Consider the following 8895-nt stretch of genomic DNA (forward strand, 5'->3'; position numbering starts at 1 on the left):
TCTTTCGGATAAATAAAATTCATGTCAATCGAATGATCCATCGTTATTTTATTGCAATTTAAAGTTCTATACCTCTAAAAAAAACATCTCTTATAAATATTTGATCAAAATTAATTTTTATGTTAATGTTATCGAAGGTTGAAAATAAAATTGTAAAATTATTTTCTTATAAACTACAGCAGATAAATCGACGATATTTGCCCACAGCGCTTATGAACGAATATGAGTTTAATTAATTTTTGTTTTTTAAGTTATTGTTCATGCCAAGATTTCTTAATTTGAACCAGAACTAGATTTAGTCTCGGGGATTTTTTTTCGTACGAGGACGAAGCATCGAAAGCCCGAACCCCATGTCAATGTAGAACTTTGATGTGAACTAAACTTCCGACCGTCATGTACCGAACTTGTATTAGTATTACGCATTCTATTTCTCTTTTGATTTAACCATTTGATCTACTAAATTTTCTGGGGGTCTATACCGAACGCACTCTTAAGGTATCGCCTCTCTTGCTCATATTGTAGACAGAGAAACAACGTATGCTCCACATTCGTCTCGCCTTCGCAAATGTCATGCTTGAATCATTTCAAATATGTTTTGAAATATCCCTCTATGAAAATTTGGATTAAGCAAAAATCTACCTCGTGGTGTGATCTTTTCAGCCATAATTCAATGTTGAAAATCCAGAATAAACGGATCTACTTGTTTTCAATAAGAAATTATAAATCTCTCCATGGAGACTCCCTTCGATAAATGGGATACCACTATCTCTCAAGGACCGCACCAAATACCTTGGGGTAGTCTAGAACAGAAAATTGCTGTGATAGCACAATGTGGATGGAAGAGTAAAAAAAGCCAGCAATGCCTTATATACGTTAGGCAAATGTTGATCAGCTCATCACAGCCTGGGGACTTTTTCCCTCTTTCACGCACTGGCACTACACAGCGATTGTAAGACCAAAGAAAAGAAGGTTCGGAGTAAGCATAGAAAAAAATTATTGGTGTAAAGACATGCTAGCAACGCGCAACACATTAAACATCTATACGGATGGCTCGAAAATGGATGACGGAGTTTGTGCAGGGATATACTGTCCAGAGCTAGCCATAAAGCAGCCTTTTATGCTGCCGCACCGCTGCAGAACATTTCAAACAGAGGTTTTTGCTATTGGCAAAGCCGCAGAGCTAGCCTTTAATGCATCAGAAAAAACTTCAGAGACAACATCTAAGTGAACAGCCAAGCAGCAACCAAGGCTTTAAACTCGTTTCGCATATCGGCCAGAAGTGTATTGGAAAGCAGGTCAGCAGTAGAGAGTGTCGCCAGAAGAAAGGGACTTCACTTCTATTGGGGGCCAGGTCGCAAGGGCATCAAGATTGCCAAGAGCGGTGTACGGCTGACACCCGAAAACGTGATCAACATTGGAAACCCATGCATTGTCTATACGAATACATGAACAGAAGCATGGTAAGAAAAATCAAAATGCGATGGAACGATCTGCCTAAGTGCAAAACTGCAAAATCATGTGTAAAACGGTAGATCGAAAGTTTACAAAATTCCTACTGGCCCTCGATAGAAAGGACTGTAGGAACATGATCGGAATACTCATTGGCCACTGTTTGGTGGCGGCACACGCGTGCAGAATTGGGTTGACAGATCGAGAAGATTGCAGAAAATGTTAAGAGCAAGGTACCAGGGAAACAATGGATCATCTCTTAAGTACTTGTCCCGCATTGACAATGGTTGAGACACGGTATGAGACACTGGAAGAGGTACCAATAGCGGGGCCACAGGCTAGGTAGTCTACCAGACTAACATAGACTTATAAGGGGCGCTGAATTTGCCAGTAAAAGTTTCGGCTGGCCCTGCATATGGGATCTTCGTATACATCTTAACTAAAATTAGGAAGTATTGCATCCATTATTTACAATCATAGGCAAGAAGATACACTATTATTAGAAGGAGATTCTTTCGGAATTTCATTAGGATTTCTTAGATATTGACCGATAAATGCGGTATAAAGTCAACCGGATGTTCGAAAATATTTATATTAGGAACATGAGAGCTATAGGAAGTATTGACTTGATTGTTCCCATTTTTGGCAAAAGGGCGTGCTGTCATCACACAAAAATCTCCCCGAATTTCAATACTAGAACTAATAGACTGACCGATATGTTAGGCAAAAATTCAGCAAAATGCACTGGTGCCCACATATTTGGTGCTTATATCCTTGAAAAGTTATTGTCCGACTTCGACCATTTTTGAGCGTAAAATTAAATACCGTGAGGACATTATTTGTAGAAGTTTACTCTAATAACTTCATTTGTATTTGATTTGTATACTGTAAAGTGAAAGAATCAGTTTTAATTTAAAAGTTTGTTGTATTGGAAGTAGGGCTACGCGAACTTTAAAAAAAATGTTTAGCTCACAAGTACCTCTCACTACTGTAGTCCTCTGTACCAAATAACAGTTTTGTATCTTAATTTACTACTTAGTTATGATAGTTCATAGGCTTTCGTTTAATGGCGATTTGTGGGCGTGGCGGTTGTCCGATTACGCCCATCTGCAATACCAACCCTCATTGAAATATATTTACCAAGTTTCATCAAGATATCTCAACTTTTACTCACGTTATCGTTTGCACCCGGTCACTCGGTTTTCAACTCTTTAAAAAATCTTTTCTGATAGTTTTGTGATTGGTTGATTCAGTTTTGTTTGAGCGCACGCCAAAGATGGACGGTAATTTCGATGTCAAAGATGCACCACGCCCTGGAAGGACAATTGTCGAAAATGTTGATAAATTCACGGACATTGTCGAGTCCGATCGTCAAGAAGGCACTGTCTCGATTGCACAAGATTTAAATATTGCACAAAAAACCGTTTGGAACAATTTGAATAAGACTGGATACGAAAAAAAGTTCGCTGTATGGGTACCACACGAGTTAACGCAAAAAAACCTGATGGACCGAATTTCCATCTGCGAATCGCAACAAAATCGACCCATTTCTGAAGCGGTTGGTGACTGGCGATGAAAAGTGGATCACTTACGACAACGTCAAGGGCAAGCGGTCATGGCCGAAAAGCGGTTAGCCGGCGGAAACGGTGGCCAAGCCAGGATTGACGGCCAGGAAGGTTTTGCTGTGTGTTTGGTGGAATTGGCAAAAAATTATCTACTATGAGCTGCTCCCATAGGGCAAAACTCTTAATTTGGAACTATACTTTCAAAAATTAGACCATCTGAAGGAAGCAACCGCCCAGAAGCGGCCAGATTTGGCCAATAGGAGAGGAATTGTGTTCCCTCAGGACAACGCCAGGTCACACACATCAGTAGTGACTCGCCAGAAGCTCCGGAGCTTGGTTGGAAGGTTCTAATCCATCCACTTTACAGTCCGGACTTGGCCCCAAGTGATTACCTTCTGTTCCTGTCCAAGGCGAACAATTTTGCTGGTGAAGAATTCAAGAGAGGCTTGTGAAAATCGACTGTTTAAATTTTTTGCCAATAGAAACGAAGGCTTCTATGAGAGAGGCATAATGAAATTACACTTAAAATCGTAAGAAGTTATCGACAAAACGGCGCATATTTGACCTAAATCGGATCATTCTAACTATGGTAATTAAAGCCTTCAATTTAATGCAAAAATAATGGATATAACTCCATATTTATATCAATTAATTTTAGGTGATACTAAACTGCAGATTATTAAAGATGAACGTTTTCCGCGAAGGTTCACAAATATTACGAATTTTTTAGCGCGAAGAACGCATTAAAATTCTCAATTGTTTAACAACAATTTACGTAAAATATTATTATTCAAACAAATTTATCGCGAAACATTTAAGCAAGGGCTAAGTTCGGGTGTAAACGAACATTTTATACTTTTGTAACTTGCAAGGATCAAAGTTGGCGAAATACTTATAGGTTTTGGCAAAACTTTATATTAAATAGTGGCAGTTTTCCGATTACACCCAAATACAATACCAAACTTCTTATGGTGCCAGGGAACAATGGTATTAACTTTGATGAAGATATTTTACTTTTTCCTCAAGTTACAGCTTGCACGAACGGACGGACAGACATATAGTCACCCGTATTTCTCGTCTTGTTATCGTGATCATTTATATCGGGTTTTCCAAGAGGGATGGTAAGATTGCTAAGTGTAATTGCGGCCATTTGTTATATATCATCATCGTGGAAAGAAGAAAAGAAAACGAGTAAGGAAGTTCTAAGTTCGAGTGTAACCGAACATTTTATACTCTCGCAACTTGCAAGGATCAAAGCCCAGAAAATCACTTCAGGTGATGACAAAATTTTATATTAAAGAAAATATTGATCCGATTCAACCAATTTTTAACACAAAGACATACTATTATCGAGAGTTTCATTTATTTTTTTTATTATATGAATTAAAATTATATATCCTACACATTGACCGATATTTTCGGTAAAAAGTCAACTATAGGCACTAAGGTTCACATATTCAGTAACTAGGGGCTTGAACAGTTTTGATTCGATTTAGACAATTTTTGGTCACAAGGTGGCATACTTTAAATGTATTCTTCACGCAAAATTTTACTCCAATATAATAGTTTTTGCTTGATTTGCATAATGGAAAGTTAAAACATCAGATGGAATTTAAAATGGTGTTATATGGGAAATAGGCGTGGTTGTAATCCGATTTCGCCCATTTTTGCACTATAACATAGAAATATGAAAGGAATGTTTTGTACCGAAGTTGGTTGAAATCGGTAAAGCAGATCCAAATATATGGGTTTTCACCCAAATATGGGAGGTTCCACGCCTGCTCTCTTATTTTGAACACGGATCCTATAAAGTCATCTCATACCATCTCAGAGATACAATTCAATATCTCTGGCGTGTTTAGTGCGTGATTTATCGCACTTTTAGTAGTTTTTACCAGTACCGTTATATAGGGAGTGGGCGGGGTTGACACCCGATTTTACCCATCATCACACTGTTAATAGAGGTGCTAAAAACATTTGTTCCCAGCGAATTTTGTTATTGTAGCTGTAGGACGTTAAGAGATATACACATTAAACCTAAGGAGGGGCGAGACCAATCCCACTTTTAAAAAATTTTAATTGCATATTCCCCTCTTTAATGTGATGCTGTGTACCAAATAACAGTCTTGTATCTTAATGTGGAGCTTAGTTATGGCAGTTTATTTGTTTGTGATTAATGGCGTTTTGTGATTAATGGCGTTTTGTGAACCACCACAATGGACCGATTACCTTCTGCAATAACTCACTTTCACCGAGGGGGACGAAATCGTCTCCGGTTAAGGGTGAGAACGGCAATCCAGGGGGTGCTTGGCTTATCGTCACTGGGGGCGGTAAAGCAGGGGGGGTCGGCAGGAGTCTGCTGACGGTAACCTTGGGTAGGGCGGAAGTGCGAGGCGGGATCGCCAGCACTAGCAGAGGAACCTCTGCTAAGTTCATGGCAGTCACGGGGTCCTCGGCGAACGCTAAGGGCCCGGTGGGAAAGCGCGTGCAGCTAAAAAGCTGAAGTCTGATCGTCGCTTGGCTGCCAAGATTTTGGAGCGCTACGGTGGCAAGCAGGCTGATCAGAAATCTGACCAGCATGCTAGCACACTTGAGTGGGCCAGAAGGGTGCTGAGCGACGTGGGCGACGGAAAAATGGGGCTGAGCGAGCCCCACACCTCGATAAAGTGGCAGAGATAGCAGGAGAGGGAATCCTCCCTCGGCAAAAAACCTCGGGTCGGACCCTCACCGATGTTTAGCGAAATCGCTAAACTCGCAAGCTCAGTGGAGCTTGGTGTGTACGATCGAAGTGGGGGAGATGGAGCCATCTCCCATGACAAGTGGAAGCGGGTAGCGGCTGCTATCTCCGCTGTTTTCATGAAGGTAGTCATGGGAAGCCCTAGACCACCCCCGAGATGTGAAAGTGCCGGGTAGAACCTTGGCATTCACAAACTAATTAGGTGTGCCGACGAACCGACGGCGGTAGCCAGGGTAGGGGAAGTGTGGAATGGAGCAAGGCTCGAGGCGGTGGCCAAATCGGATCTTCCGATGCGGCCTCGGGCTCGGGTCTGGCTTCCGGCCGAACCGTCTACCTCGGCCAAAATTGAAGAGATGTTGCGGTACTGCAATCTATCTCTTCCCACCCAAGACTGGAGGGTGATTAGGCTGGAGAGGACCGAGGCACCATGTCGGCAAGCACTGATACTCCTAAACGAGGAGTCCCTTGCTCCTCTCAGTGTCACAAAAGGGGGCATAAGCTATGGCTTCGAGAGGGTCGTTCTCAGAATGCTCCCAACAGAAGCCAGGGCGGATGGCCCGCTGCCTCCTACTGGGGTGGAAGAGAGTGAAAAAGTTTCCCTCTCAAAAATAGATGTCGACCCTGTCCTATCGGACGCGGTGAGCACGGGGGGCGGATCGATAGGTGATGATGGATCCGTCCTCAGTCTCAGTCTGTTCGAGGAGGCCGGCGTCGATGGTATGGACGATGGTGCGGAACTCGCACTGCTGGAGAGGAGTTTGGAGGATGAAGATCCTCCAAATTAACCTCCAGCACTCAAAGGCGGCCTCCGCCGATCTATTGCTTCGTCTAGGAAGGGACAAAGCCGACGTTGTCCTTATCCAGGAACCGTGGCTGAGCAGCCATGGAATATCTGGACTAAGGACAAAAAGCCATAAGCTGCTGGCGGCAAGCAGCACAGGTAGAACCAGAGCCTGTCATAACTTTTTTCTTTTACCTAGGTGCAGAATACCGAGGAGTAAACTGTTACGGGCGCAGCATGCCTATATCAAGGGCAGGTCGGTCGACACTGCTTTGCATGATGTAGTGTCATGCCTGGAGATAGCGCTGTTGCACAAGGAAGGTCGACGACCAGCTCCTGGGCGACTGCGCGAGCCTTCTGGCCGAGAGTGGATCGCAGGAGGTCGGGGAATCTTCTCGCCTTGAACAAAGTTCACCTCGCCGCCATGGTAGGAGTTGTTACTGGGCACTGTCTAAAGAGAACTCATGCGGTGCGGCTTAGAATACTACCCGATGGTAGTTGTCAAGCTGTATGCAGGAGGGTGAAGTGGAAATATCCCGGCACTTTCTCCTCCACTGTCCGGATTTTGCTGGGTTGAGATTGCAACATCTCGGCAATCACACTTTTGGCGGACCAGAAGATTTGGGCGAAACAGATATTGGCGATCTCAACAAGTTTGTCAAAAGCACATAGCGCTTTGTCGACATGTAACGGTCTATTGATCCGGCTCATAGGAGTTTTGGGTACCACAACAGACCGGCGTTTAAGCTGTCCAAGTGTGATCCTTTTTAGGATCTAACCTAACCTACAGCTTGCACAGACATACAGACAGACAGTCACCCGGATTTCAACTCATATCTTCATCCTGACTAAATTCATCATTTATTATATTGAGTTGATATAAAACACGTCAACCAGACGATCGGAATTCATTACATGAGGAGTGTGAGGTTTAGACCCAGATATAGATAGACCAATTCCGTTGGAATTCAGCGCAAAATCACATAATTTTTAAGAAAACTTGTCCACTTAACTTCACTAAAACATCACACGTTTTGACCAATCTAAACGGCTAAAAGACAGGTGGAAAGACGGAAATTATTTTACGGGGTATATTGGCGATAAAGAAAGAGGGCTGATTGCATTAATTCTGACATTGCTCAGGTACACTCGAGACCATATTTTTAAGCAATTTTATATATAAATCCTCACTGACCGACTTATTCGGCATAAAACTAGTTATAATAACGAAAATCATTATAAGTAGTATATGGGAGTTGGGGGTAGTATTGACCCGATTTTATAAAATTTTTGCCAATACCATATACTACTCAAATACCACATACTTACTAATAAAATGCTTCCTGGGTTTCATTAAGATACCTCATATATCATCACCAATCTATATGGAGTAAAGTCAGCGGATGTTCGAAATTAACTAAGTCAAGTTTTCACCCGGTTTTATCCGAGAGATGCACCGTTAGGAGAAAAACATGCTCACTCAATTTAATTAAGGTAACTCACCTTTTGGCTGATATATGCGGTATAAAGTCACCCGGAAGATCGAAAATCTTTATATTAGGTATATGGGGCTAAGAGGGCGATTGACTCGATTTAATTCATTTTGGACATACAGACATAATATTATCAGAAAAATATTCTATCCGAATTCCAATTATATATTTCATACATTGAACGATAATTTCGGTAGAAAATCAACTGTGAACACTGTGGTCCACATTTTTGGTATATGTGGGCTTGAACAGTTATGGCCCGCGTTTTGCAAGTTTTAGACTTCAGTTGACATTTTTTTGAAAGCAGCAAAGTTTTATTTCAATATATTCGCTGATTTGTATACTGGAAAGTCGAAATCAGATGTAATTTAAATTTGTGTTATGTGGGAAGTAGACGTAGCTTTAATCCGATTTCGCCCATAGGCATGTAAGGACAATATTATGTACCCAATTTGGTTGAAATTGGTCAAATTAGTGCATTCGGTAATTATTGCTATCGTCACTTAGAAAGAATGTCCATTAAACCTATAGGAAGGTGGAGCCACGCCCACTTTAAAAAAAATTTTAACTGCAGATACCCTTCCCTAATGCGATTCTTATAAAAAATATCAGGCTTGTATCCTATAATTTTATAACCCTATGCCTATATCGATTAGTGTGGTGATACAAACAACCGTTAGGAGAACAAAACTATACTCTGTAGTAACATGCCGCAAGAGTATAAAAATGTTGCGAAAAAATTCAACATTCATTATTCGACGAAATTGTAAATGAATTATAATCAAATTTGGAACCCTTTTAACTTGTATTATTGATCGTAGATTCACTTAGTTTTATAACTATATTTTAATACCCGTAAGGGAAAATTGT

General features: G+C 41.4%; 1 pseudogene; it reads left to right on the forward strand.

Annotated features, from left to right (window-relative positions):
* The first annotated feature begins 1009 nt into the window (after window positions 1-1009).
* LOC138857499 (uncharacterized) lies at window positions 1010-1795 on the forward strand (annotated as a pseudogene).
* The last annotated feature ends 7100 nt before the right edge of the window (window positions 1796-8895 follow it).

This window comes from Bactrocera oleae, chromosome 5 (assembly GCF_042242935.1).
Source record: "Bactrocera oleae isolate idBacOlea1 chromosome 5, idBacOlea1, whole genome shotgun sequence".
Classification (NCBI taxonomy): Eukaryota; Metazoa; Arthropoda; class Insecta; order Diptera; family Tephritidae; genus Bactrocera; species Bactrocera oleae.